The sequence below is a fragment of the Lissotriton vulgaris genome, chromosome 2_1 (assembly GCF_964263255.1).
Source record: "Lissotriton vulgaris chromosome 2_1, aLisVul1.2, whole genome shotgun sequence".
Classification (NCBI taxonomy): Eukaryota; Metazoa; Chordata; class Amphibia; order Caudata; family Salamandridae; genus Lissotriton; species Lissotriton vulgaris.
This window is the reverse complement of record NC_141687.1, coordinates 426855607-426869647: the sequence shown is the minus strand read 5'-3', so window position 1 is coordinate 426869647 and position 14041 is coordinate 426855607.

Here is a 14041-nt window from a genome sequence, read left to right as displayed (position 1 = left end):
CACACACTAAGTCCCCCATAGAGCTACCCACACTCCTAGTTACTCACCCATAGAGTCAATCACAAAGCTACTTACTCACCTATACAGTTATACACACACCAACTCATTTATTCATACAAATACTAAGACATTTTTACTCACCTATGGAGTCACTGACAAAAGCACACATTCACCCATACTGTGGAAACCGCTGACATTATCGTTAGCATAAGCTGAAGCCATTTTGTTTGTGGCATCCTTTTTAGTCAGCCATGTGCTTTTATCTCTTCACTGTTGTCTGCTCTTGTATTTCACTTGAGTCATCAACTATAATTAACTCCTTCAGTACTGAGCCAGAGCCTTGCGCATGCTCATAAAGGCCTGTAGCTGCCAGAATGCACCTGTCTTAGTTTGTAAATGTCAGGTTGTTTTAACTACTGATGCAAACAGAAATGTCTCCCCTCCCACTTTGCAGACCAAGACATATTTTTATGCCCATGTTAGTCAATAACTATTCTTGTATGTGACAGTACCTCCCCTTGATCTCATGCTGACAATACAACTAATGCATATAAAAGACCCCTGGTTTCTGTACTCCTTGTACTGCCTCATGGAGTGCCCAAGGGTGTTGTATCAATGTAGTCCCACTCATGAGTGAATAATAAATACCTTGTTTTGATATTCCAGCTTCCGTCCCAATCTCTTATTTGTTGGTTTAAGGACAGGTGCATCAGTGAGCCCCTAAAAAGGCTTTTTTCCACAAATTGGCACCCGAACAGGAACTCATCGGAGATGTGGCCATCCTAAAGTTTGGTCGTGATGGAGGGCAGGAATCCACTGAGGAGGTACACTGCACAAGGATACCCTTTGTCTTTGCAGACCAACATATTTCTCCTGTTTTCCCAATCCGACCCTCCAGGTGATGGCCGTCCCGACTGAGATCTCCTCTGGCGTGAGTATTTTGAGCAGACCTTTAGGTCACCCAGAGCTTGGCAGGTGGAGGTTGGAGACTTTGGTTTGGTAAGGTCGCTGTAGTGACACCCTTGTTTTGGATTAGCTTGGCCGAGATTCTGTTTTTTTTTTTTGCTGCTGCAAATAAAGGCAGGTAATGAGATTTTTTTCTACTTTTTGATAATTCTCAGGATAAATACGTTTTGAATATATTGCATTGTAATATTTTTGGCATGCCTGCTCCTAGCACACTTCGTAGAATGTGTTGCTGTCTTGGTGGTACCAATATGGATTTAGAAAGTACTCAGCCGGCTCCCCTAGAGGAGCCACCTAATAGGTTCATGTACATAAAATAGGGTATTTCTTCCATAATGAATAGTACACTATGGAACAAATACACCAAAAAGGATCCTTATCTACGATGGCCAGTAAATTGGTCGTTTGACCTTAAAAAGATTCAGTATGTTGAGCAGTGTTTGTTAAAGAAGAAAATGTTTGATTGTGCACAAATGTGGGTGAAAAAGGTGAATGAGGGAGTGAGTAGAGAAAAAGCTATAGCAGAAAAAGTACAGCGCAAGATAATCTTTCAGAAGGCATTGGAATTAAAAAATAAAGAGATGAAGGGAATTAAAGAGAAAGAAGAAAGGGAGCATCATTTAGAGGTAACTGGCCAGTACCCTATTCGGCACCCCCTTTATCCAATGCTCAATAAACCACAAGAATTATTCTATTTTGTTAGATAGACCTCCGCCCCGTAAAAATTCCTAGTGCCCCTGAGACTGAAGTTTCCGATGAAGAGCAATTGTCTGCAGAAGAGAAAGATAAGGATAAATTAGACGGGTGGGTAACTCGCTCTACTTTGACCACTGATCGTAAGGCCACTCTTAGATCCGCTGCAGGTAAAGCAGCTTATGGGCCTGACTCTCTTCCAGAGATTCTTGCAATGATTAAGAAATGGTCAGATCTAGAGCAGGTATATTTTTCAGAGAGATTTACTTGTGAGATAGTAACTAGATATAGAAAATATTTTGATACTCTGGAGCCAGCTGATATGACTGCTGATTATAAACAGTTATACAATGTCACTTTTCTTCCTTCACAAGTGTCCGATCTAATTAGGCGAGTGGTTAAGTTGCGTGCTGAGGTATTTTGATTATGAGAGGAAAACAAGGCAGCTGAGAAAGCAGCAGCTGAGCAAACAGTTCAGATCCCAGTACAACAAGAAGGAGCTACAGTGACAGATACAGACACTAGTAATCCTGTAGTCACTATAAAACCGATGCGTGAGGCTGCACATTTGTATGTCCCTCCAAAGGGCTCAGGAACGAGTGACTAGAAAACTTCAGATGATGCTAAAGGATATTTTATTCATAATTGGGTCTCTACCCCTTGAAGTAGAGCAGACGTTATGGCTCTTAAAGCTTCTTTGCCTGATCCACGCAAAAATCCCGCCGCTTTTTACGAAGAGGTAGAAGGAGCTATTAGTTCTTATACTTTGACATTGCCTGATATTGACATGTTTTTGGACTTATTTTACCCTCTGACATGTGGAGATCAATTCGGAAGATAGATGATAATGTAGCTTATGGTTATACTTGGGTGAATTTAGAGAGAATAGACACTGCGAGAGAGCCTGCGCAGAAACCACAACAAGTGATATTAGATCTTCCAAAATGCTATTGTAACTAAGTTGAAAACTTTTATACCCCCTAAGAAAATAGATTGGACTACAATAGCGCCTTGTAAGCAGAAAGCAAATGAGTTAGTTTCTGATTTCTTTACACGATTCGAAGGGACATTCCATGACTTTAGTGGGCAGTCATTGACAGATGACAAAGGTAAGCATCTCTTCGTTGTCAAATTTGTGGCTAACATGTTGCCAGAAATAGCTAATCGCCTAAAGGCCAGTGAGAGTTCATGAATTACGTCCTCCCCCAACTCCCTTTTGACTATGGCCCAGTATTATAAGCGTCCGGAATTAGAAGCAAAAGGCGAGGAAGGTAAAAAAGTTAAGGATTTGAAAACAAGAGTTATTTTAGCTCAAGTCTTTGGTCCACCATTTAGAGGTAGCGCGAGAGGTGGACGTGCAATCTATCACCCTGTTGCACCCCCTTTCCCTCAAATAACTTTCTATGAGAGTATGAGAGGCCGCCTAGGGAACACAGGAAGAATTGGGGAAGCATGTATAATTTTATCAGATATAAGCCAGCTGGAGCTAATCCTACTTCTTTTAGTGCTTTTGACAGACAAAATCAATACCAAAGGTCTGATGATTTGGCTGATGGCCCTAAGGATTCGGATTATGCATAGGAATGCCTAGGATGGGGTAAAGAACCAGTTGAAGTCCCAGTAGATCAGATGGTTCCCTATGTCAATGCAAACGTTTTGGGTTCTGTTGATCGCTTTCTGGTCAATACAGGAGCTACTCGTAGTGCTCTGTCTAAAAAATTGGTTCCTAGGGCTCTCCTATCTGACGCAATGTTAACATTGATAGGATTCGATTGGACACCTTCCCTTAGCCCATTGTCACAGCCACTTGCATTCAGTCTTGATAAATTCACTGCAGCATGTCCATTTCTGCTTTTCCCTAACACACCGGATAATATTGTGGGTATTGATATTCTCAAACATTTTCGTGCTACAATACGTTGTTTCCCAGAAGGTGTGCGTGTTATTTTAAATAACAACTATCTTATGGTTGAGAGGTCTTGTCTCATTAAAAAGGATATTGCTCTGGCATCGTTACCTAGCACTTTGTGGGCTACATCTGATACCGATGTGGGACAAATGGTTATAGCTCCAGTGCATATTCAAGTAAAAGAAGGTGCTTCATTGCCTCGATTACCCCAATATAAAATCTCTTGTGGAGGTAAAGAAGCATTAATACACATTGTGCAGGAATTGATTGGAGTGGGGTTTGTGGAAGAAGTCCCCCATAGTATCTATAACAGCATATTCTTCCCATTTTGAAAAAGGACACTGATTCTAACGTTTATAGATTTATCATTGACCTGCGAGAAGTCAATAAGTTTGTGGTGCCCCGATACCCGGTTGTCTCTGCCATCACGACACGTCTTACTATGTCTCCTCCTACTGCAACTACATTCACGGTGTGATCGATTTGAAGAATGCTTTTTTCTCGATAACTATTCATCTTGACAGCCGATACTTGTTCGGCTTTACTTTGAATAATCGATCCTTCAGATTCTGTAGAGCTCCACAGGGGTATACAGAGAGTCTTAGCATTTATAGCCAGGCATTGAAAAGACAGCTTGATTCTTTCCCTGTACCGAAAGGGGTGGCTCTTATTCAATATGTTGAGGACATCTTGTTGGCAGCCAATACCCCTGAAAAGTGTGAAGATGGAACACTGTTATTACTTTCATTTCTTGCATCCCATCATCCCAAGGTTTCACGAAAGAATTCCTAAAGCCTAAAAATACTTTTTCTTCCACAATACAGGCACTCTCACAATCACTCACTCACAATACAGTCACTTATATACTCCAACATTCACCTATGCTGCCTTTCACATATTCAGTTACTCGCCTATATTCCACTGACACATCCATTCACTCACACACAGAGCCATAAGCACACTCTCCTACCAATGCATCCCCTCTCAGATGCACTCATGAACCCATATAGCCACTGATTCACCCACTCACTCATCCATGCATGGAGTCACATGCCTGCTCCCACCTACACAGATACTTGTACATCCATACATGTACTCAGAAAACCAATCAATAACCCATACTGCCACTCAAGTACCTACTCACTAACCTAAGCAGCCACTTACACACCAACTGACATACTGATATAGACATTCACACAAATTAGCCACTCACCCATACATTCACTGAGACACGTATAATCATTCACTTTTACAGTCAGTCACGCACCAACTAAATCATCCATCCAGGCCGTTATACACCCACTAACCCATCAATACACATTGGTGTATATATATTTAACACTCATAAACATTTTAAAAACACTCACAGTCACTGGATGATGTAATAAGTGATGTGATTTGAGATGTCATCAGTGATGTCACTGACCACAGTCTATCACAAAAAGGAGCTCAGAGGGAAAGGAAGAACAGGGTTGCCCTCCACTCAAAGAACATCAATACCAATGAACCCCTATCTTATGGATGCAGATCATGTCAGTGTGCCTAGCAACAGATCAATCTCGTATCAGTGTTTGCCTTGGCAGCACCCTTCTAGCTATCATTTTTCGTAGGTATCTACTGCAATGCATCCAACAATTTTTTGCAAAAAACGATATTTTTTTATAAAACACGGGGAAGAAAAGTTGGTATATTGATTACCATCTCTTGACAATCGCACGGAACACCACAAGACAGAAAATTCAGTCTACACAGTGCATACACCAAACAGTATCTGGAAATGTGTCAAAGCAAATTCTGCAGAAAAAATCACCTGTCAAAAAAATGTGTGCTGAAAAGAATGACACCTCACGGGAACACAGGGGTCTATGCATAGACAAAACCTCAATACATCGCCCCCGGGTCCCGGATCCCTTACTTCTCACCATGCACTTGAATGCGGAGCGCATTGTCTCCACCGATTTCGGAGACACGCCCGGCTTCTCTGTGATAAAGCGTCGAAGAAGCCGGGCGTGTCTCCGAAATCGGTGGAGACATGACATGCCCGGAGGCATGAATAACAAGGCAACCCCGCGTCTAAACATTTGCAGAGAGTGTTGAGTGATTGCACACGTGTATAATGAGCATATGCCGGTGTCCCTTTTTATCGACATTTAAACGCTATCATTGTGGTATTGCTTCATGAGTATTGATGTGCTCTATACTTAAAGTTGACATCGCATATCTGTGCTACCCAGCCCATGCAGAACGCAGGAGATAGAGGAACTTGCTCCCCGCGCTTGAATTCGATATGTTACTAGTGTTGTGTGTGCCTGTATTGGTTGATAATAGATATGCAAGTACTTTGCACGAAAGAAGCAGGCGGGCTTGCTCTTTTTTGAAGTGCTCATGAGTCCCTAGTATACTTGCATTAAACCGGGTGCATAGTGTATATGAGGACTGTGGTCGGGTATTCACTCGAGCATGATCGCTTATTAACATAAATGACTTAGACGATTTTTGATTCCATAAGTTGTAAGAAATAACCCTCATTAGTGATTTGGCTGTCTTGGAACCTATGAGTAAGCCATTATACTAATGTGAGACTGCAAAATAAGGAGTTGATCTACTGTGACCATAGAAAAATTGTAGAGTTTGTTTTTAACAGTCTGACAACGAGTAGTGTTAAGTGTGTCCATGTTGTGTATTGTCCTCTTTCTTTCTTTTTTTTCATATGTGCACTTCAGATTGATGATCACAATCGTGAGGGCCAAAGTGTATTTTAAGAAAACCTCACTGCAGGAGGATCACTTTCAAGCCCATTTCCCTCGACAGCTGGTATGACTCAAGAAGCCTGCTAGAGGGTAACTATTGGAGATGATGTGATTTGAATTAGAATTTGAAACAAGGCAGTCTGGGTCTTTTTAATAACATGTGTTGTATTGTTTCCTTCTGCTTGACAGTCGCTACAGAACAAAGTGTCCAACAGTGGTGTGGTGACAAGGTGTGTTGCCCTGACGAATCTGCTGTTACTTTTGAGGCAGAGAAACATGTTGGCGATAGGTAATGGTATGCGAGGTTAGCTACCAGCCTTTTTAATTTGACAGTTCACGCCTAGAAATTAGGAATAAAAGGTTGCGAATAGGTGTGCCTGTTGATTTTAATCACACTACAATTTCACCAGCAGTTCTATTGGTTCTGCTTTAGCGCACTCACACATTTCTTTTGGGTTCTGTTTGGACAAATTTTTTCTTCTTTTGAATTGAATGACGACCAGTGATGAGAAAAGGGGCCCAGTCTGGTGAGAATTTGCCAGTTACCCCGAGGGTGGTGTTCCCATGAGGTGTCATTCTTTTCGCCACACATTTTTCTGACAGATGATTTTTTCTGTAGAATTTGCTTTGACACATTTCCAGATACTGTTTGGTGTATGCACTGTGTAGACCGAATTTTTCTGTCTTCTTGTGGTGATCCGTGCGATTGTCAAGAGATGGTAATCAATATACCAACTTTTCTTCCATGTGTTTTATAAAAAAAATATAGTTTTTTTCAAAAAATTGTTGGACGCATTGCAGTAGATACCTACGAAAAAATGATAGCTAGGAGAGTACTGCCAAGGCAAACACTGATACGAGATTGATCTGTTGCTAGGCACACTGGCATGATCTGCATCCATAAGACAGGGTTTCATTGGTATTGATGTCACTGACCACATCAAGAATGATGGCATATGTGAGGTCATAAGCAGTGCATTGCAGGGGCGTGAGTTATAGTGAACTTAGCTAACTATAACGGCAGAACTTCACTGTTTTTATACGAGTGAAACTTGAGCCTAACTATAACGTTCCTATAATCTTTGAGGCAGATTTACAAGCCCTGTTCACCACTTTTGCATCACTTTTCCCATGTTAAACGTGATGCAAAATTGGCGCAAGGGGCTTGTAAATCTGCCCCTTTGTTTGTTTGTGTGAATTTTTAAGGTTCTTATTTATTCCATTTCCTAACTATAACGCCCCTATAATCTTTGTTTTTTGAAGTGGATTTTTTTGGTGTTTTAAGTAGTAATGGCATTTGAAGCATGATGCGGAGGGGGGTGGGCCTCTAACCAGCTCTCATGAATCCCACCATGTAGGACTTACAGAAAGTACCGGTAGGGCTTTGTGGCCCACAAGTTCCCTCAGCATCCAAGAAGACTCCATTCCCCAATCAGTAGTATTTAAGGAGACACATTTGTCAGAGTGGTGAAGAAAGGGGGCGTGGCCTCTGATGACCTATCACCAATCCCACGATGTGGGACTAACTGGAGTTAACAGGTGAGGTTATTCACCCCAGGTAGCCAAGAGGACTTAAATCCCCAAACTAGTAGTGCACCAGGAGGCGTGTTTGCAGAGTGATAGAGAAAGGGGGGTGGGGCCACGAAGACCTCTCAGCAATCTCGCAGTGTGAGACTTACTGAAGGTAACAGGAGGGGTAGTTGGCATACAAGAATGTGGAGGCAGTGTTACCCAGGGCTGCGGGGGGCCCAAGCACCCCCTTAAATTTATTTTACTTAAAGCCCCAGCATTAATTGAAAATGAAGCCCCGGGAGGAGGCGGCCACCGGTGCTGCGGGGGCAGCCCATCACACTTATTTTCAGTAAAGCCCCAGGGAGGTCGGGGTCCCCTGGCAGTGGGTGTGGCCATACGGGCCTCACTTGCATTCATATTTAAATAAGCCCCGGGGAGGGGGTGGTCCCCGGGGCATAATAAGCCCCCAGGATGTGGAGCTCCATGCACACCCCTCCTTCATTACTCTCATGGCCACAGGACCCGGTCCACCCAAGAGCCTATAATAAACTAAGCACTCTAGACATGCTTTGTTTTTTTTCACTCTATCCGTCCATCCATCCTTTTATTCAGTCATTCATACTTTCGCTCACTCATTCATCCATACTTTCTGTTATCATCCATTCACCCTTTCAGTCTTCCATCTATCCACCCATTCATCCATCCATCCACGCTCCCATTCATTCATTCATTCATTCATTCATCCATCCATCCATCCATTCTTTCACCTATCCATCCATCCATCCACCTTTTTATCCATCCACCCTCTTTCACTCATCCATCCATTCATCCATCCTTACATCCATCTTTCATCCATTTATCCATCTTTCACTCATTCATCCATCATATTATCCATCCACCCTTTCACTCACCCATCCAACCTTTCACTCACACACCTATCTATCCATACTTTCACTCACTCATGCACCCACCCACCCTTTCACAGTATTTATGAGACTTAGGGCCATATGTAGGTAAACCATGAATACCGATTCCTTAACACCGAATATTACCGATTCGGTATTAAGGAATCGGAAAAAGTGATGTAGGTAAAAAATCGTTAATATTTACGAATTCGCTAAAAATCTGTAAAAAATACCGATTCGGAACAAACCGGTAAAAAAAAAACGAAACAGCAATACCGATTCTGAATTACCGAATCCATTACCGAATCGGTAAATACTGATTCGGTAATTTGATGAATCAGCCAATCCTTTGTCATCCAATTACCTCCCAAACAGGAAGTGGCCACACCCAGGCAGCTGCACTGAACCTGGAGCTGACTGTGAGGCAGGCAGGTGAGCTGAGGAGACAAGAGCTACATATCCTCACGGCTACAGAAAAAAATAAAAAAAACTTCTGAAATGGTAAGCCAGGAGGGAGAGAAGGAGGCAACTGAAAGGAAAAGGAAGATGAAGTTCAGTGAGAAGGAGCTGGATCTGCTGATACAGGATGTGAGTCAGGACCACGACAAGCTGTTTGGGAAGCAGTTCCTCCATGTGCCTGAGTCTCAGAAGAGACAGATCTGGAGTGGGATACAGAGCAAGTTCAATGCAATTGGTGTCACCCAGCGGTCCATTGAGGACATAAAGAAGAGGTGGTATGACCTCAGGAAGACGGCGAAGGCAAGGATGGCTGAGAGGCAGAGGCAGGCTGGCAAAACTGGCGGAGGGAAGAACAAAGCACCTGCACCAACACCACTGGAGCTGATGGTAGAGTCCACCCTCCAGCCGGAGAGTGTGAGTGGCGTGGGAGACGCAGACAGCTCTGCCAAAGCAGCAAGTAAACAAGGTAAGATGCATGCCCAGTATGCTGTGCTACTCCCTCTCCAACCCCAATCCCCATAGTGGCATAGAGGCTCCCACTCCACTTCATGCCTTACTCATTACCTGCTATGCATTGTGGGAGATGTAGTCCTAGGGAAAACAATAGCATGAGCTAATAGCCAGAGGGGAGGCAACATGATGAAGGAAGAATGCCTGCAGGGTACACAAGCTCCGCACAACCACCACAAACTACTCCATGACCGACATCACCACAGCGCCAGGGAACGCCGCCATTTTCTCATGCGCAATCAGCACTGAAACAATCACCACCACCATCACAGTCAAGCAGGAGGCATGCTGTGGCCAACCTCCAGAAAATGGAGGAGTCGGAGGAGGAGGGCACAGGGGGCCAACAGTCTCCAGTCCATGAGGAGGGCAACATAGTGAGGGCTGGTACTCCATCTGAGGGCGCCCACACTTCATCAAGATGCGCAGGGCAAGGCCAGCCAGTCCTCAAGGCTCCGAACAAGAAGAAAGTGTCTTCGCTGGACTGGAAGGCAACATGCTCAAGGTCCAGCGCCTGCAATGGAGGGAGATGCGTACATTGAACAGAGAGGTGGCCCACATGAACAAACACATGTGCAAGATCGAAAAGGGCATTAGTTTAATAAGCGACAACATGTGTGAGTGAATGATGGGAATTGCAACCTCTGTAGACAACCTATGCAGCCAGTTGGAGCAGGACTGTAATTGTAGGTGCAGTGAGAGACAGAGACTTCAGGCCTATACCAAGGCAGTGAACCGGCTGGCCACTGCTACCTCCCTCATGTGTCGCAGGTCTATCGCCATGCAGGAGGAGATGGTGCATTGTAGCAGGGTCATGGCCAGGGGCATGGTCTCGATGACCTCTGCACTAGAACTGCTGCAGAAGGCGGCCACAATGGAGGGGGAGAACAGTGAGGAGGCTACCAGCCGTGGTAGCCATAGGCCCTCTCCCACCGAGCGCAGGAGGCGCAACGAACGCCACAGCGCTGCCCAGGATCAATCTGACACTACAGACAGTGTGGCCAGGGAACATGCACATGCAGCACGTGGGCACAGAAAATAGGGCCCACTGTTATTTGGCAATCATTAGATGGGTGATGTAACCCATGTCTTTATGGACACTGCTTCCAATCCTGGTGGTGTGCTGATTAAACACCATTGCACTAAAACTGTTACTGGCTTTGTGTCGTTACTCACTCAGAAATAGTTGGACGTTATCTCTGCCCGTCTGTGTCTCCCATCCTGTTCTACTGCAACACCAGCTGCGCAGGGCTCTGGCTGGGGAACGTCCTCGCCGTCGTCCTCAGAGTCAGTTAGTTCCACTGCTGTTCCTTTTTTGGTGGCTAGATTATGGAGCATTGCACATGTTGCAATTATTTTGCAGCATCTGATGGGGCTGTACTGACGTGCACCTCCACTTTTGTGGAGGCAACGGAATCTGCTTTTAAACAGTCCAAAGGTGTGCTCCACTATGTTGCGTGTGCTCTTATGTGCCACATTGTATCTCCTCTCCTTTGGTGTGGTTGGGTTGAGGTATGGTGTGAGTAGGTAGGACCGTATGGCATATGCGCTGTCACCTAAATGCAAAAGAAAGTGCCATTAATTTGTGTCACCAATAGGTTGAGCCAAGGAATACCTCAGGGTGTGTGACATCGATTTACCTAGTAGGTATCCTTCGCCAAATTCACCAACAGCCAAACGGGTATGGATACCACTGTTCCTGATATGTACGAGTCGTGGTTACTCCCTGGGAATTTTGCAACAATGTCAGTTATTATGAATTTTGCATCACATATCACCTGCACATTTATGGAGTGAGTGGATTTGCGGTCGCGCTAAATGTATTCTGTTGCTGCAGGTGGGCAGATTGGTATGTGAGTCCCGTCGACGCAGCCAATGACGTGTGGGAACTGCACCATTTAGTAGAAATCCAGCTTGGTCTTTTGCAGCTCCACCTGTGTACAGGGGAAGGTTATGTAATGATGCATTCGGTCCATCATGGCGTCCAGGAAGGTGTTGAAAAATCTGGATAGGCAGCTCTGTGACACACCACCTACTGCGGCTATCACACCCTGGTAGCTTCCTGATGCCAGGAGTTGCAGGCAACAGAGCACCTGTACATGGGTGGGTATTGCGTGTGCCCTTGGAGTCTGATGCTCAAGATATGTTTTCAGGTCCCGTATGAGGTCAAGGATGGTGTGTGGGTGCAGCCTGTACCTCTCATGGATTTCAGGTTCAGTCAATTGGAACAATGTGACGCGCAGACTGTACACCCACTCTTCCCGTCTCCAAATCCTCTCTCCTGCTGCTCTCAAAAGTAGCCACCTTGCTATGAGGTAGAGGCCCGCCATTGTGTTCACACTGTTGCATTTTGGGGCTCTTTTTAAGCACTGAACCTGATTACCACCAGCTCTGGATCAGTGGTAAATAACGAATCGTTAATACAGAATTTGGTCAAATTCGGTATTACCGATTTTTGCTACATCGCATTTTGGGATTTTTAACGATTAGTTATTTACCAATACGGTATTGTTTGTTTCGGGGTTCACCGATCGGTAAATAAGGAATCGGTAAATATTTACCGATTCGTTATTACCGATGGCATTCGGTAATACGCACATTGCAGGGGGCCAAATACCGGTCGGTAAAGCAAAAATGTACCGATTTTCGGCTTTACCCACCGGTATTTGGCCTCCTACATATGGCCCTTGGTCTGGCGAGTTCCAAACAGAGAACTCCATCTCCACTGTACCTGCTAAAGCAAGGGATTCACAACACCCCTTACTCCTTATGTAGGAGATGTGCTTGCAATATAAGAATGCTGTGCGAGTAGTCAATAAGTCAATAACCTTTATTCGGATATTTCGTTATCTATAAAAGTACACACATAATTACATACACATAATTACGTACATGGTCAAGATAAAAATCACATTAAAATAGAATAACATTGCTGTATTTTCCTTATTAAAAACTGTGACAGCAAAAAGTGCAAAGTGTCATATGGCTGAGATACCCGCCACCCCCTCTCAACACAATCCCCAAAAGGAGGGAAACCGGAAACAGTTCTTAAAGTTTTTGGATGTGGGATGGAGTGACCATCCCGGCCGTATTTATTAAAACAAAATTAAAACATTAAACGTTTTCATGTTATGTACAATTTCCTTATCACATTACGATGTTTGGCTAACCTTAACATAATCTCTAATACAGAGGTTCTCCTAGCCGAACTAGCATCCTACAAAACATTCTCTAAGAACACTGAAATTGTACATCCTAACGTTTAAGGGCCAACGGCAAGGTCATAACCGGTGTCAAGATCCCTAACCAGACTTACCCCTCCCACTTGGGAGGGGCGACAGCACAGAGGCTTACCTCAAGTGCAACTACTAACAATTTCCCTTGACTTGACGGGGGCCCTTAAGACTCGACGCCATTTAAAGGTCGTTCGAACACTTGTGTGTGGTATCTAGAAGGTATCGTTGACCTCTCCCCACCCCACACAACTTACCGCATCTGCCGTCGCAGATGACCCTGGCCCCGGGAAATTCCCCAGGAGGGGGCTGTAACCCCTCCTACAAAGGAAGGGGCCTTGACCGCCTTTCCTTTACTTCCGGCGACCCGCCCTTAGACGGGACCGCCTCCCCACTGAGGGGCCAATGGCCACCTCTCCCGAGCGCTCCCATCCGTGTTGGGTGACGCCCACTCATAGGGATCTACCAATTAGTGCTCACCGATCATGACCTTACCGCCTACCAAAAATAAATACGACAATTCTGAAACCTATGAAAACATTGGTCACTACGACCGAAAGAGCCTGCTAGAAATGCAACACTACATCAACTCATTTTAATCGTAACAACCTAGACTGTATTCACCATACTTTATTATGATTAACCACAAACTGATACTGTCACAGCCTGTAAACGAAATGGAAAAACCAACTTATAACTTCACTTTATTGCACAACAACTTGCTGTCCTCAGGGGCTGGTGGGTGGGTCAAAATTGGCTCTTCGTTCCGTCCCGAGCTCACGTGTAGCGAGGGGGTGCAGCTTCGGAGCACAAGAACAAGAGGACGTCTTCTGGTCTTGCGCCTTCTTTTATCCGTCTTCAGGGTGGGCGAAAACCCGCCCCTGCCCGCCCCGAGGGCGTGGCCGGCTGCGTCGGTGTCTAGGCCAGCCCACTCTAGGGCGGGAAAAAGCGTGCCCCGGCTACGCCGCTTCGGGCATACCAGCCGAGACGCGCCTCCCGCCCAAAAATGGCTTCCCGGGGGGATCGAGGCACTCAGCCATACGTTCGGGGGGACCGAGTGGTCGCCCCTTTCCATATGGCTGAGATACCCGCCACCCCCTCTCAACA